This window comes from Tupaia chinensis, unplaced genomic scaffold (assembly GCF_000334495.1).
Source record: "Tupaia chinensis unplaced genomic scaffold, TupChi_1.0 Scaffold000494_1, whole genome shotgun sequence".
In the NCBI taxonomy this organism is placed as follows: domain Eukaryota; kingdom Metazoa; phylum Chordata; class Mammalia; order Scandentia; family Tupaiidae; genus Tupaia; species Tupaia belangeri.
In genome coordinates, this window is record NW_006160006.1 from 1,843,177 (window position 1) to 1,858,574 (window position 15,398).

General features: G+C 50.5%; 1 pseudogene; it reads right to left on the reverse strand.

Annotated features, from left to right (window-relative positions):
• Positions 1 to 5,224: 5,224 nt before the first annotated feature.
• LOC106735716 (60S ribosomal protein L6 pseudogene) lies at positions 5,225 to 6,883 on the reverse strand (annotated as a pseudogene).
• Between the last annotated feature and the right edge of the window lie 8,515 nt (positions 6,884 to 15,398).

A 15,398-nucleotide genomic window follows, 5' to 3' on the forward strand; every position in this document is an offset into this window, starting at 1 on the left:
GGATTGGTTAATAAGCCAGTGTATCTGCAAGGTAGACTATTCTAGTCACTTAGAATCAGGGAAGGCTTGAAATAGAATCTTGGACTTTAAGAAGACCATAGACTAGAAATATAGTAAGGAAGAAATTCTGTTTTTAAAAAAATGCATGCATAAAAAAAAGACTGGAGGGAAACCTTTAAAATGCTAATACTGGCTATCTTAGGTATTAGAATTAGGGTTATTTTCATTTTTGTCTGTATACCGTTCTCTGTGTTTCGGATGCTCCACACTAAACATTGTTTTACTTTTCTAATTAGACTTAAAAGCAATCAAGCTCATCCATTAAGTGCCCCAGCAAGAAAAAGCAGAGAGGTCCCTAAAAACATTCCTGCAACTGCCTGGGGCTTCCTCTGGTGCGGGACAGTAGCAGGGGCTGACAGCAGGATTAGTTACACTGGCGGCCACACGCTCACCTGAGGGGAGCCCCCTGCCAGAAAGCCTTCTGCCCTAAATCAATCAGACCCTGAAAGCCAAGCCTCACTGGCTGCACTTATCCATGCAAATTAGCTTGATGTGATATCCATAATTGCTCTCAACTGCTGCAGTCTGGGCACACCCCCGCCACCTCGCTGCAGCCAGCACCCAGGACCGTGGCTACCCCGACTGTGCCCAGTGCAAGCCCTCAGCAGGCAGGCCCTCCAGCAAGCACGCACGCCTGAGCACCACACACGGGCCACCCCTCCACGCTGCTCTGCTACTGGAACGCCATCTCCTCCCGGAAGCCCACGCGCAGCCTACCTTTGGTGTCAGCATTCTGCAGTCCCTGCTCTGTGCCAGGCCTGTGCGTGGCACCATGACACAAATGGGTGCACCAGGACCTCACCACCCAGCGCGAGGGCAAAGAGACATTGGGAGCCCATGGGAGGAATGCTGTGGGTGCCCAGGGGTCCTGGAGGACGATTGCCTGAGCCGAGTCTGGAAGGACACATGGGATTCAGTCAGGCTAAAGCAGTGGGAGAGGGGCCAGCAGGTGGCGTGGTGGTGAAGGTGCTGGACTCCCACCTGGCTGACCATAGTTCAAGTCCTAGTCTTTTCTCACTTCCCCATCCCCCACCCTGTCTCTCTGGTGAGCACGCATACCCTATAGCAAATAATAAATTCTTTAAAAACAAACGAACAGTGGGAGAGATTCTAGAAGAAACCACATGAAGGCCAAAGCTCCATGGAGTGAAGCCAAGAAGCTCAAACAGAAGGTCAGCATCAGAGGAACGAGAAGGGGAAGGAGGGAGCAAGAGAGGGAAATGAACTGGGCCAAGAACGGGGACTCGGGAGCACCGTGTGCTGGGCCAAAGAGCTTGGGACGGCCCCAGCCCTCCACAGAGCCGGGTCTGCCCACGGACTCCTCAGCAGTACCCACCCGCTCGGCTCACTCATTGAGAACAACTATGGGGCCACGTGGCGGTGCAGTGGTGAGAAGGACGCTCTCAAGGCAGGTCCCACATGGGAGGGTTCCTCGCTCACGTCCAGCGACCTCTCTGGGGCCTTCCCGGACACACAGGAGCCCCTGACCTGGGGCAGCTGAGAGCGGATCACAGCATCAAGACCCTGTTGGGGATGCTGCCTCAATCTCTTTCTCTCTTCCTTATGGAATAAATACACTTTTCTAAAAAGAAGACAAAACCCAAGTTCTGGCAAGTGTAATGGGCTCACTCCATAAGCCTGCTGGCCTGGTCTCAGCATCCCAGCACCAGCGTGGCCACCAGGGTGGTCTCCACCAGATCCAGGTATTTCTCTCTAGCTTATTCAGTCAGGCTTTCACCCTCCCCCTCCTCCAGAACTGTTCTGGTCAATGCCACCTGTGACCTCCACGTGACTGAATCCAAGGCAAGGGTTCCAGTCCTCCGTGTACAAGACACATGAGCAACTTCAACACAAAGTCGACCCTCCGGGACCCTTATCATTAGCCCTCAGGACACCACGGTCCCGTAGTGAGGCAGACCAGCAGGACTGCAGCCATTTTGGAATTAAGAACGGCCTCTAACCAGAACTATCTGACCAAGCGCTGACTCATGGGGAGGTCTGATTGAAGAATAGTCAATGAGGAACAGGAGTGGGTATTTGAAGGAATTAGGGTGATTACCTGGGGGACGGGATTGACCGATTGTGGTGAGGAGTGATTTGGACATGCTCTGTCTTGTACCTGCAAATACCAAGAACACGTTGAGCCTCTGGGGTCAGTTTGGTGATCCTCGCGGACGGTCTCCCTGTAGCTGGTCAGAATAAACTCCCTCTCCTTTCCCTGACTGTGAGAAGCAGCAGCTGGACTTAGTTGGCCAATAACGCTCGTTTCCCTCCCATCTTGTGGCTTTTCCGTCTCCTCTGGTTCTTCCTCATGCAGTGCTCTTAATATGGCCATGCCCTAAACTCCAGGTTTGACTTCTATCTCATATTTCTTTAGTATGGCCTTCGTAGCAGCCCAGCTCCTGAACTCTCCCCAGACAGCCAACCATCTGTGGAAGTTTCACTAGGACATCTCGCTTACCTCAGACTTAACATCTACAACCCCATCTCCCACCTTCCCTCCCAGCCCCTCCCAGACAGCCCTTCTCAGCTGACAGCAATGCCACCCTTTCAGTTTCTCAGGTCAGAAACCTTAGAACTACAAAGCTTCCAGAAGAAAACAGAACAGTTTCAAGATCCTGGGTTAGGCAAAGAATTCTTAAACAGGATATAAAATGTACTAACCAAAGAAATGTGATAACATTACCAAAAAATAAAAAATAAAAACACTTCTGTTGACCGAAAACCACCCCTAAGACAGTGAAAGTTAATCCAGGGTGGAAAGTTACATTTCCATTGTGTATAATCAGCCAAGGACTCGTGTCTGAAATACACAAATTCTAAAAATCGATAAGAAAAAGACAACTCAATCTTTTCTCATCAATGTCACCAATGGCCTCCCCATGGCTGAATCCAAGGTTCAGTTTCCAGTCTTCTGTGTGACAGGTGAGCAACTTCCACACAAAGGTGGCCCTTTTCCTGACACTTTCTTCACTAAAACACCACAGAGTCGCTTCATAGATCAGCCCGCATGAGTATAAAGCATGAACAGGTAGTTCTACAAAAGTGAACTTAGCATCGATGAAAACTTGCTCAATCCTTGTCAGGGAAATGCTGATTAAAGCCATAGTGAGACAGTGCTGTTCACCCAGAACTGCTAAACAGAAGAGCCAGACAATGCCAAGTGTTAACAACTGTGTAGAGCAACTGGAACGTGTGTGTTGGTAGAGCAATTAGAGCAGGAGCTGGGAGAACTAAGTGTATTTGAGTACCTAGCAAATTCACTCATCCCACACCCAACAGTGACTGCGTATGTACACCAAGACATGAGAATAGTCATAAGATTTGTCATAGCCAAAAACCTGGGCACCGTCCAAAACGCCAGTCAACATCAGACCGCGTTAAGCAGTATATATCCACACGAGGCAATACCACACACCATCGAGAGTGAATCCGGGATACGTGCAGCCATGGGAATGTCATCATGATCTCAAGCAAAGAAATACGGACAGAAGAAACACACCGTAAGACTGCAGTAGCATTAGGGTTAGAAGCAGACAAATTAGCTGACAGTGGAATCATTGAATTAATGGCACTCGTGAGATGAGGCATGAAGGGACAGCTGGGTGGTGTTGGTGTTCGATTCTTGATCAGGACGGTGGCTCCTTAGTGAATCGCCTTTATGGACTTTACGTCTTAGTTCAGGCTCCTCGTAAGTAGACCCTGGACTCGAGGTCACGTGTGCAGGATTGACTGAGGGGTGCACTCAGAAGGCCGAGGAGGGTAGCAGGCAGGACGAGGGAGGAGAGCCCAGCGAGGACATGGTTTAGGGATCATACCTTCCTTTCTGTGAGTGTATGTTTCAACTCCAGTTTCCAGGGAGCTTTGGGGAGCTTTGGAGACAACCTTAGATTCTTTTTCTCACACACATACCCCGTTAGCAGGGCCTATCAATGCTGCCTTCGAAACATCCAGAACCTGGCCACGCCGACTTCCCGCCCTAGCTTTACTAACTCGCCTGCAGCTTCCTCCTGGCCCCTCGTCCAGTCATGCACCCCAGCCAGGAGAGCCCTGCTTCCCTCTGCTCCTCTGTGGCTAACAACTGAATACCACGCTGGGGTATAAAGAATAAAGATGTATTTAGCTCACAGTTCTGCAGGTTCAAGGCTAAGGGGCTGTAGCAGATGAGGACCTTCTTGTTGAACAGGACGCTGCAGAATCCTGAGGCAGCACAGAGGCATTATATCAGACAGGGCAAGAGCAGAGCACAGGCCTGGTTCACGCTCTCTCCTTATAAGCCCACCGCAGCCAATCACGGGGCCCTGCTCTGATGACCTCGTGCAATCCCAACCACCTGTCAAAGGCCCCACCTGTCAAGACCATCATCAGATCGGGTCTCCACCTCTCAACACCATTACAAGGGCCTGCCAAATGTCGACACGTGAATCCCTGGGGGCCCTTCCAACCTTCGGCGAGCCCTTTAAAGCACAGGTCACAATGTTCCCACCTGCTGCTCAAAGCTCCCAATAGCTCCGTATCTCACTCAGAGAAGGAGGCAAGTCTTCAAAACAGCCCCCAGCACGGCTCTGCCCTCGTCTCCTCCCCTCACCTCTGTGCTCTGTTCCACACCCAGATGTTACTCCTAAAGCACACCAAGTCCACCTGGCGTGAGGCCTGGGCCCTGGCTGCTCCTTACCCTGCAGAGATCTCTCTCTGGAGCCCTCACTTCCTCTTTTGAAATCTTTTCTCAGATATCACCTTCCTAGCGAGCCCTGCCCTGGCTACCCTGGTTTGGATTTAAAGTTGTCCTCTCCCCACCACTGTCGGGGTCTCCAGGCCCCCTTTACTCACTGTACTTCTTTTTTCTGCAGCACCCATTTCCCTCTACTCAGCGCCATAGTTTACCTATTAACCATTGATCGGGGCCCGGCTGTGGCACGGCGGTAAAGCAGAGAGCCCTGAGAGGCGGTCCCACCTGGGGAGGCTCCTGGTTCAACTCCAGAGGTCTCCCGAGTAGGCCAGGTGTGTGGGGGCTCCTGCTCTGGGGCTGGGTGAAGAATGGGGTAGATTGCAGCAACAAGCCCTTGTGGGGTGCTGCTTTCTGTATCTCTCTCGCGCTCACTCATGGAAGAAAAAAAATCAACATTTTTTTAAATATTTAATTAGGTTCTTGGCAAAAAAAAAATTAGAACACCAATTTGTGTGGATAAACTCTATTTGTAAGGGCAAACACAGATCACAGGTAGCCCTGGAGCTGAGGAACAGCTTTGATTTTTGGTAAAATTTGCAAGTCCACAGCTTTATGATCATTCTTGAGCTGCTCTGAAATCTCGTATTTCTCCTTCTCTGTGTCGAAGACCTCACCTTCCTGGTGTCTGGGCTTCCTCAGTTTCTTATTCTTGAAGCAAGCATCGGTAAGGTGCTTTGGGATTTTTACTTTGCTAATATCAATTTTCGTGGAGGTGGCAATGACAAATTTCTGGTGTGTTCTACACAATGGAACTCGATCGAGAACCAGCGGTCCAGTTACAAGTAGCAAGCCACTGTTCAGCTGCTTCAGGAAAACCACTCTCTTGCCTCTGTGGCATCCAGTGAGGATGATCAGAATGGTCCCAGGAGTGATGCTGCCTCGCAGCTCTCTCACAGGCTGACTGAAGGGTTCTTTGCCGTGGCTCAACAGCTTTCTAGGCACATCTTCAGTAGGATAATACCTAGGTGTTTTGTGCAGTTTAATCACCCGGGTATCACTGTTCTTGTCTCCACGACTGGTTTTGTGACAGTCGCAAGAACCTTCTTTTTCTTTTCAATCCTGGATTTAGTGGCCGAGTATTTCCTCTTGTACATGGCCTTCCTGGAATACAGCAGACTGGGGGTATGTGCCGATGCCCCGGAGTAGGACCGGGTTTCTGCTGCAATGGGGCTTCCCCTTCTTGGGCTTTTTAGCCTTGGGGTCACCCTTTTTAACCTGGCCACTGGCATCAGCCTCCTTGGCTTCAGATTCCTTCTCAGTATCCTGCTTCGCAGCTTTCACCAGCCATCTTGTATAGTGGGAAAGAACGCTCATGGAAGAGAGAAATCAGCTTCTTGAAAACTGATTGGTTGCTGTCATCACACACACACACACACACACACACACACACACACACAGAGAGAGAGAGAGAGAGAGAGAGAATGCTTGCAGAGTATGAAGTGCTCCAAGCAGGGGTCTGTTCTGTGGCTTTGTGAGCCCAGCACCAAGGGCCTCACAGAACCCTCCTGGCACCTGCTAGACCCAACTTGGTATTTGTCGAATGAACAAGCTGCCCCTTCCCGCTGCTGCTGGGTTAGTGGCAGAATCCAGCCACCCCGTGGTGCTCACGGCCAGGACCCTCTGCCCTCAGCATCCCACCCCATGACACGGGCGGCCGCGGCAGTTAAGCTGGGCAGTGGCAGCAGAGAAGCGCTCACGGCCTGTGGCCAGCCCTCAACCTGGAGGCTGCAGGTGAGCAGGCGCGGTCTGACCAAGCTCTCTGTCTCCACAGGGCCCCGGGGGCTGGCAGGCCATGGCCGAGAAGCACTGCAGGAAGGAGGAGCAGATGCATCGTACACTGGAGTTAGAAGGTGGCTGCAGTACAGTCAGGAGTGCTCGTGAAGGTATAGCATCTTCACCCCCGGGAGACCCCAGGGGATGTCACAGAAACGTCCCCTTCGGCTAGCAAGCAAGTTAGAGATGAGAAGTAACGGTCAGAAGCTGCCTGCAATTCATCCTGGCTTTAAAAGTTCGCTCGGCGCCCGCTCGGCGCTGGCCGGAGGTAATGGATGGCCTGGCGCAGAGGTGAGAGGTCGCACCCGGCTCTCGGGGCATTCGGCAGGCACCCGCCTGGCCGTGATGGATGGCGGCAACCTTCAGCTTCTAATTGCTCCCAGAGAATTCACGTGTGACTCCAACCCAAATCACACACCTGGGGCGCGGAGGGACCGAAGCCAGCACAGGAGGTTCGGTCAGCAGAATCGGGGTCACCTGGGGAACGGAGGCGGAAGTCCCCCACCTGAGCCTATGATCTATTTCCGTCCCCCAGCTGACTCTCGGTAAGTGTCTCTCTCTCGTAAGGCATTAATAACTAATTTCACAATCGCTGCATCATGTGACAGTCATAAAATATTGCCTGCGCTTTTCCCAGCAAATTTTAGTATTGAGCCAATAATTGAATCCAAATTATCTATTAAGTTAATTCTTTCGTAGACAATATTTTACACTTGAAGTCATTTTTCACAAGTACCCAGGAATGAAGTAATTGTGGAATTAGTGATGGCGTGTTCCCCCTCCTGAACGAGTGAAAATAAAATTGCTGGGTTCAGCCTGGAGGGTGTCAAGCGGTTATGAATTATTTTCTACTTCTCGACTTCCTGGTTAGCTCGTGTCCCCTTGTAACTGGGTAGACACCAGGACAGTGCTCTATGTAGTCGGTATCCAGCTGCCTCCGTCCTGGGCCACTCCCGTGGCTCCCCCTCCAGCCAAACTCAGCTTTTAAGAAGAATTTGCACTTTTGTGCATTACTGCACTAGGGGTGTCAGCCGGCCACCCCTCCTTTTCCTGAGAGCCTCCCTCCTACCCAGGCCTGGTCCCACTGACCCTGTCCCCACACCCTCCCACTGCCCCATCACCGGCCATAACTGGTTGGACCTGGATGGACCCCAGACCCCGGCTGAGGCAACTGGAGCTCTTCTGAGAATTTGAACTTGGGTCAAAGAGGTTCCAGCCAGTCTCTGGGTCCCTTGAGTCAAAGAGGAAACGTGCTCTGCACAGGATAACCACCTCACAGCTCCCACATGTTCGTGAACGGGGCAGGAGACTGGAATGAGAGACGAGGGAGAGTACGAGCGGGAGGGAGGGCACAGGGCACAAGGGGGGGGGGACAGCAAGGGAGGCCTGGGCCCTGGCTCCAGCCCGGGCCCCGCCATCCCATCCCCTACACGGCCGAGCCAGCTGCGGCTGGGGCTCCTGTTGCGTCACGCTGGGAAAAAACAAAGGTAGAAACTCACATAGCCAACAGCAGAAGACCCAAAGATAACAGATGGCTTCTTGCAGAGCTGGGGAAAGGGGGTTGCATGGAACACCTGAGACTTTTCTTTTCTTTTCTTTTCTTTTCTTTTCTTTTCTTTTCTTTTCTTTTTAGGTTTTTGCCGTAGGACTTGTGAGCTCACTGGAGACAAAGAGAGAGAGGAAAAGTGAGAAATCACTCCTGAAGGGATGGCCTTGCGGCAATCGCTTCTCCTCCATTCTGTTGGGATTTTGGGCACGCATGCACTTGTGCCCGGTGTGAGTTTCAAGCTACCAGATCTGGGACTACGAACCGCAGTTGGCCGTGTGGGAGTCCAGCCCCTTAACCACTGCGCTACCTGCTGGCGCCTCCTGCAGACATCTCCAAAGATGTTTCCACCCATCTGTCTCCACAGCGCCCCCCGCACGTCACCGCCCACAGCCTCGGCCCTGGTCTGCCTCCCCTTCCCAAGCCCTCCTGGGTGATGGCATTGGATGACACAACGGCCTTTTTCTCATAAGCCCACCACCGTTCTCCCTCAGCACCAGCAAGAGCAGAGCAACGTGCTCACCTCTTCGCCACCTCACCAGCAAGTGCCTCTGTAGGCAGTGGCTGGGCTCACGGCGAGACACAGGCAGGATGCCGTCGGCTTGTACAGAGCAGATTAGCCCCTGCCTCAGCTGTGACCGAGCCCCCGCTTTCTGCAGATCTGTCGCAATCAGCCAAAAGGACCTTGCTCCCAAGAAGCTGCCAAGAGCCTGCCCAAGGCTCAGTCTCTGCCCTTGTGGGACAGAGAGGGGCCAAAGAAGAAGGGTATGAAATTTGGGGTGGACACATCTGGGCATGCATGTCAGTTTCTTCTTAAAAAATAAAACAATGAGTCCAGCCCTATGGTTACAAGAGCTGAATCCCGCATGGCCAAACACGCAGTTCAAATCCCAGACCAAGCGGCTTGGAAAACACACCAGGTGCACATGTATACGTGCCCCAAATCCCAACGGGATGGAGAAATGGAAGAGAAAGGATTGTGCCATGACCATGCCCCACTGGGGGATGCTTTCTTTCTCTCCTTCTCCCTCTCTGTCTCTCTGTGTCTCTCTTTCTGGCTAGCTCATGTGCCCTCTGGTAAATGTTTAAAATAAACAATGAAGCTCGCAGTTCTTCATCCAGTCGATGTGATTTGCGATCGGTTTGGGGTACGCCGCCTTTCCGAGCCAGGAGTCTCCGCCTGGTCGTAGTTCCTGAGAAGTGCGCCATGACAGTGATTACTGTTCCAAGTGGGTGTTGAACTCCATCTGAATATTATCGTCATCATTATAAAGAGATGCTGAACTTCCTCAAGGGCTTCTCCTGCAAGTCTTGGGATAATCATGTGATTTTCCCCCCTTGGTCCGCTAATGTGGTGGACAGCCGGCCTCTTCACATAAACTCACAGCCAGGACTGCGGCCATGGTGTTAATGCACTACTGGATTTCCTTAGCTAATGCTTTATTTAGTACTGTTTACACCTATTTTTGCAAGTGAAAAGGACCTATAATTTTTTCCTTCCTGTCCTTGCCTGGTTTAAGAGTAACAATTAAACTGGCTTCATTAAATGAATCAGACAGCTGTTTTTTTTTTTTTTTCTTTTTTCTACTTTCTGGAACAGCTTCTAAAGATGGGTTATTTTCTCTTCAAATGCTTTGAAGACATCGGCTGTAAAGTGGAATAAGCCTGGCTCTTTAAGGGAAAGGACTCGCTAGGATTTCAATTTTTTACTCATTACTGGTCTGTTCAAGTTTTCTATCGATCCTTTGCCAAGTTGGGCATGTCTGACTTCCCCAGAACGGTATCCAGTTCATCTACTTTTTCGAATTGTTTGGTGCCATGTAGTATTTCTTTTTAATGTCGATGTATTATCTGGTTAAAATCTGTTGCGTATGTCATTTTCCTCTTAATCCAGTTTTTATTGCATCTGGTCTTTTGTCTTCCATCAGTCTAACTGTGGTTTACCCATCAGGGTAACATCGGACCTCTCACTGGAAACAATGAAAGAATGGGAAAATATATCCAAAATGTTCCGTGAAAAGCAATTTCAACCAAGGATACTATACCTAGCAAGATTATCCTTCACATGAGACAAAAAGACAGAAACATTCTCAGGTAAACGAAACCTAAAAGAATTTACCAACACCAGACCAGCTCTCCAAGAAGTGCTGGAGGGAGTACTATACCAGGAGAACTAAAGTCGGACACAGAAATAAGAGAACAAGGAACAACCAAGAGAAGGGCCAGCCTAATGGCAGGGGCAGGTCCGGAGTTGAGTGTTAACTTCCAGAGTTTAAGTGGAAAGATCAGACCACAGCAACGCTGCAGATTCAGTAAAGAGAGGTTAATTATGTGAGTCTGAACTAGTGAAAGAGAATTTTTTGACTTTAGACGAAAACATGACTGATTTTCTTCGATGCTTTGATTTCCGTATTTAAGAATTTTTGTCTTCTCTTGAACTGTTGATAGGTTCATCTACCTACTATTTGAACTGAATCCTAACCTTTCTCCTGGCTTTACATTTTAGGCAAATTTCTCTTAATATTTTTAAAATTTTGTTCTATTAAAACTAAACATTTTTGAAATAAACAAATGCATTAAAATACCTATTAATACCTATGTAATGACTGCAGTAAGCTATATAGCCCCAGCCAGGTGCCACTGTATAGCATGTTCACTTCACTCACTGAGGTTGACGCCTAAAGCCAGACAGGCATTCATAAATATGTTTATATCAGCTGTGCTCACTATTGAAAGTCTTTAAATTAATTAAGATCTTTAGTGAATCAATAAAATGTGAAAAAAAAAAGGCATGGAAAACAACTGTACATACCAGAGACAGTGTGGGAAAAGGGGGGGAGTTGGCAGAGGGTGAGAAGTAGGGAATGAAGGGGGGAAAATAAAGCAAAATGTCTAAGAAATAAGAAATAGAAATTATTTGTTGATGATAACATGTATGGGAATATCCTTGATTGAGCCAATAGAATGTATACTGGGTGGAAAATCTCATTTTGTATACTGTACAGTGAATGACTGTAAATAAATAGATTTTTTTTTAATATGAGGGGGGGAAACATCAAGAGGGAGTCTCTGAGCTGCTCCAGTCCTCCCTCGCCCCATCTTACCCAGAATGAAGGCTTAGTCTGGACGGCCTGCAGACTCGCCCCTCGGACACGCTCAGCTCAGCCACTCTGGACAACCCGGCTCCAGACCACTCCTCACGCACACGTGTATACTCCGTCTTCGGGCTGGGGCACTGCTCCCCAGACCTCCAGGCTAATTCCCTCACCTTTAGGGTTTAGGCTCAGAGGGCTTCTCCATGAGACCTGCCCTGCCCACTCTGGCTCTCCTGGTCCCCCTTTAGGCCACAGCATTACTGCATAGCCCCTCCAACTTCGAGTCCCAGCTGTGGTACAGAGGTAGCACGCAACCCCGAGTACTGGGAGCCATATGGAGGGTTAGGTTGGGTTCCTGGGTCGACCAGTACACACCAGATACATGTACACGTTCCTATCAGGACGGCTGAGGAGGGGTGTGGATCACAGTGCGAGACCCCACTAAAGGTGCCTCTCTCTCATAAGAAAAGAAATAAGCTATTTTTAAAAAGCTTCTATAATACCATTTCTTCCTTTCTTATGTCGCTCCTCACTCCCTGGACATGTTCGTCTGTCGTGGTGGCCACGCGCGTGCAGATCTCGGCTGTGATGACCACGGCCTGGCACAGCCCTGCCCTGGGACCCCCACCCATCCATGTTGCTCCACACTCCCACAGGCCGCCCAGCCCGCGGCTGAGCACGGCAAGGCAGCTAGGACAGGGCTTTCCTACCTTTCCGCAGGTATCAAACCTGCACCACGGACAGGACCTCCCTGCCTGTGCCGGCTCCTTGCCCAGTAGGCCAATCCCATCATGGCGTCTTCTCAGTGGACCTCGACTGATGCACCCGTTTTGTCCCCAGTGTATCCTAAGTACCTACAGGTGGACTGGCGTCAGTACGTACCCATGGCATGACAGCTCGTGAAGGCCAGCGCCAATCAGTGGCCTTCTGGGTGAAGGGTGCCCTGAGATCCCACCCCAGCACTCCCCGGGTGAGGCTCACAACACAGGAGTGAAGCCTGGTTCTGATAAGTTGGCTGAACAGGAACCAGCAGGTCATGACCCCAGGACACCACTGAACAGCCACGCCCATATTCACACCATGCCCCAGACCACGGCTGCCTTTCAGACTGCCATGCGCTCTCGACTCCAGCCGGCGACGTGTGTCTTCAATCTATCGTAAACTTGATTAAAAACATACACACGAGGTGGAGGGAGGGGAAAACAGCGGTTGCCCAAGATCTCAGCACAGCGCCAGATCCAAATCCAGACGTCCGTGTCCTGGAGAGACGCTCTTTCTACAGCATCACACGGCACGTCCTGAAGCGAGCCCGGGTCAGAGTGGGAGAAGAGCAGAGTGGTGACTCCCAGAGGGGGCTAGTGCTGGCTCGCTGCTAAGAGACAGGGCAGGTCCAGAGAACCGGCTTGAGGATGGGACCTCCTCCAGACTGCAAGCACCAGGCAGGGCCTATCGGCGCTCTGGGGACTTGCACAGCATGGAGTCCCACACACCACGTCCTACTTCCTGAGGCCCCAGGGACATAAAGGAGACACAGCCACAGAAGAGAAAAGCAGAAAAGAGGCAAAGAAGGCAGATGTTACAATTGGGATTATGGCTTGCACCCTAAGTTTCATAATTTTGCATTTGGTCCCGAGTCCCATGGAGTTCAAGAGGCACCCAGGGGTGGTGATTGGACCATGGGGTAACACTCTACTCTCATGAACGAATGAATGATGTCTCGGGAGACCCAGTGAGTTCCAGCTCTTGTAGAAAGGGTTCATTCTCGGGAGACCGGGTTGTCAGGAAAGACCTAAAACTTCCTCTCTGCGTGTCCTCCACCTCTGTCATGTTCCAGCCACCAGAATCATGAAGCAATAGACCTCCATTTCTTGCTTGCTTGCTTTTTTTTTTTCTTTTTTCTTTTTTTGGAGAGGTTTTTGCTATAGGGCACGTGCACTAGCCAGAAGAGAGAAACAGAAAGTGAGAAATCACCCCCCAGGAGGGGATGGCCATGCTGCAATCCCTTCCCCATTCTCCTCTCGGGATCTTGGGCACACACGCACACGCGCCCAGCGTGAGTTTAAGTCACAGGGCCCAGGACTCGAACTGCAGTCAACTACATGCGAGTCCAGCGACACAGCCATTACACTAACTGCTGGTCCTGTCACGATGCATTTTTGCATAGAAAAACATGTCATGACTTTTCCGAAGACTTAAAACGTGCTGGGTGCTGGTGCCAGGCACATTCCAGGACGTCAGCTCCTACCGGGGAGGGTGCTGGCCACTAAGACCCTGTGTAAGTGAGGCTTGGCTCCCCAGTAGAGCCACCTGCATGCGAGTCCAGCGACACAGCCATTACACTAACTGCTGGTCCTGTCACGATGCATTTTTGCATAGAAAAACATGTCATGACTTTTCCGAAGACTTAAAACGTGCTGGGTGCTGGTGCCAGGCACATTCCAGGACGTCAGCTCCTACCGGGGAGGGTGCTGGCCACTAAGACCCTGTGTAAGTGAGGCTTGGCTCCCCAGTAGAGCCCGAGGGGGCTGAGCCAGAGGCAGTCTGCCTCCACCTCCTGCCAACTGCATCCTTCTCTACATGGCGCCAGGAGGCTCACAGGACAGCGAGGGCCTCTCTCGTCTGCTCTCAGCGATCCTCACCCACCTTGTGAGAGCACGCCCCCTCCTGGACACTGCCCTGGGTGGAGGGCACTGCAGGGTAGAAAATGAGCAGCCCAGGGCCCCTTTCAGACAGAGAGCCAAGAGCTTGTGTGTGGTAAACAGAGAGGACCCAGGATGTGCCTCAGAGCTGAGGGCTCATGGCTGGCCTCCTCCCCATGTCCCCGGGGCTGAGGGACCAAGGGGAGACATGGCTGAAAGGGTTAGACTGTGGGAACGGGGATGCCCTCATGGCAACCTTATGGATGGGTGGCCAAGGACAGACAGGGACAGTGATATCTGTGTGGACACCAGCATGGACAGTTGATGACAAGGGCCAGGTGGGAGCACCCTTCCCCAGCCCAGGCCTACTGGGTCCCCCAAGGCCATGGCAACCAGCTAGGTAACAGAATGGAGCAGAAGGCACAGCGCTGGGCACCATCGGCGTTACCGACTCTGCCAAACCGTCTCTCTGTCTGTCCATCTCTGTCTCTCTGGTAAGTGCACACACCCTATAGCAAAAACATAAAAAAAGAAGGAAACAGAAAGAAAGAAGAAAGAGAAAAGAGAGCCAGCATGGCCCTGGTCGGTCGGAGTGTGTCTCTGGCCTCACTGCCTGGGCCAGGGCTGAACTCCGAGCCTCGGCCTCCTCAGCCATAGATGGGACACATAGCTCTTCCCAGGTCTCTGTCCTGAGCACCGGGTGACACACTAGGGCTTGGTTCAGGGCCTAGAACAAAGTAGGTGCTTCCTAACTGTTGAGTAGGTCTCTTCCTCCTCTGTTTTCCTTGTCAAAATCTGCTCTAAGACGCTTTCCCCCAAGGTCAAGCTCCCAGAAACAGGCCCTGTCGGCCCAGCTTCATGTGCCAGTGGCTTGGTCAAGAGGTACTAAAAAACATATATATACGTATACATATGTATGAAAGTAGAAATGGAATATTATTGATGATAACATGCTTGATTAAGCCACTATGCAGTTTATCCTAGATGGGAAACCACATTTAGTATGTTATGATGATGCTCAGGGAATGAATGTTAGGTAATAAAATAAATAAATAAATAAAACAGTAAAACTGTTTGTACCATTTTGTAAAAAAAAATGCATATTTGACGACTTCAGCGAGCTGTATGGGCACAGCTGGGTACTACTTTATAGTATGTTCATTCTACTCACTGGGGTTTATGCCTAAAGTCAGACTTGGGTTCATGTATAGGTATGTGTCAGCTGTGCTAGCTATTGGATATATTTAGACTAATTAAGTTAATTGGCAGAACAATTGAATGGGGGGGGAAGGCATGGAGGGCAACCATGGATGCCAGGGACAATGTGGGAGGAGGATGGGACATAGCAGAGGGTAGGGGATGGGGAATCAGGGATGGCAAGACAAAGGGCAAGGTATGCAGGATGTAAAAATTGGAAAATTATTTGCTGAGAACATGTATGTTGATGTGCTTGATTGAGCCAATGCACAGTGTATTTTGGATGGAAAATTCATTTGTGTGTTGTGATGGTGTATAGTGAATTAATGTAGAAAATGAATAAATTAAAAAAAAAAAAA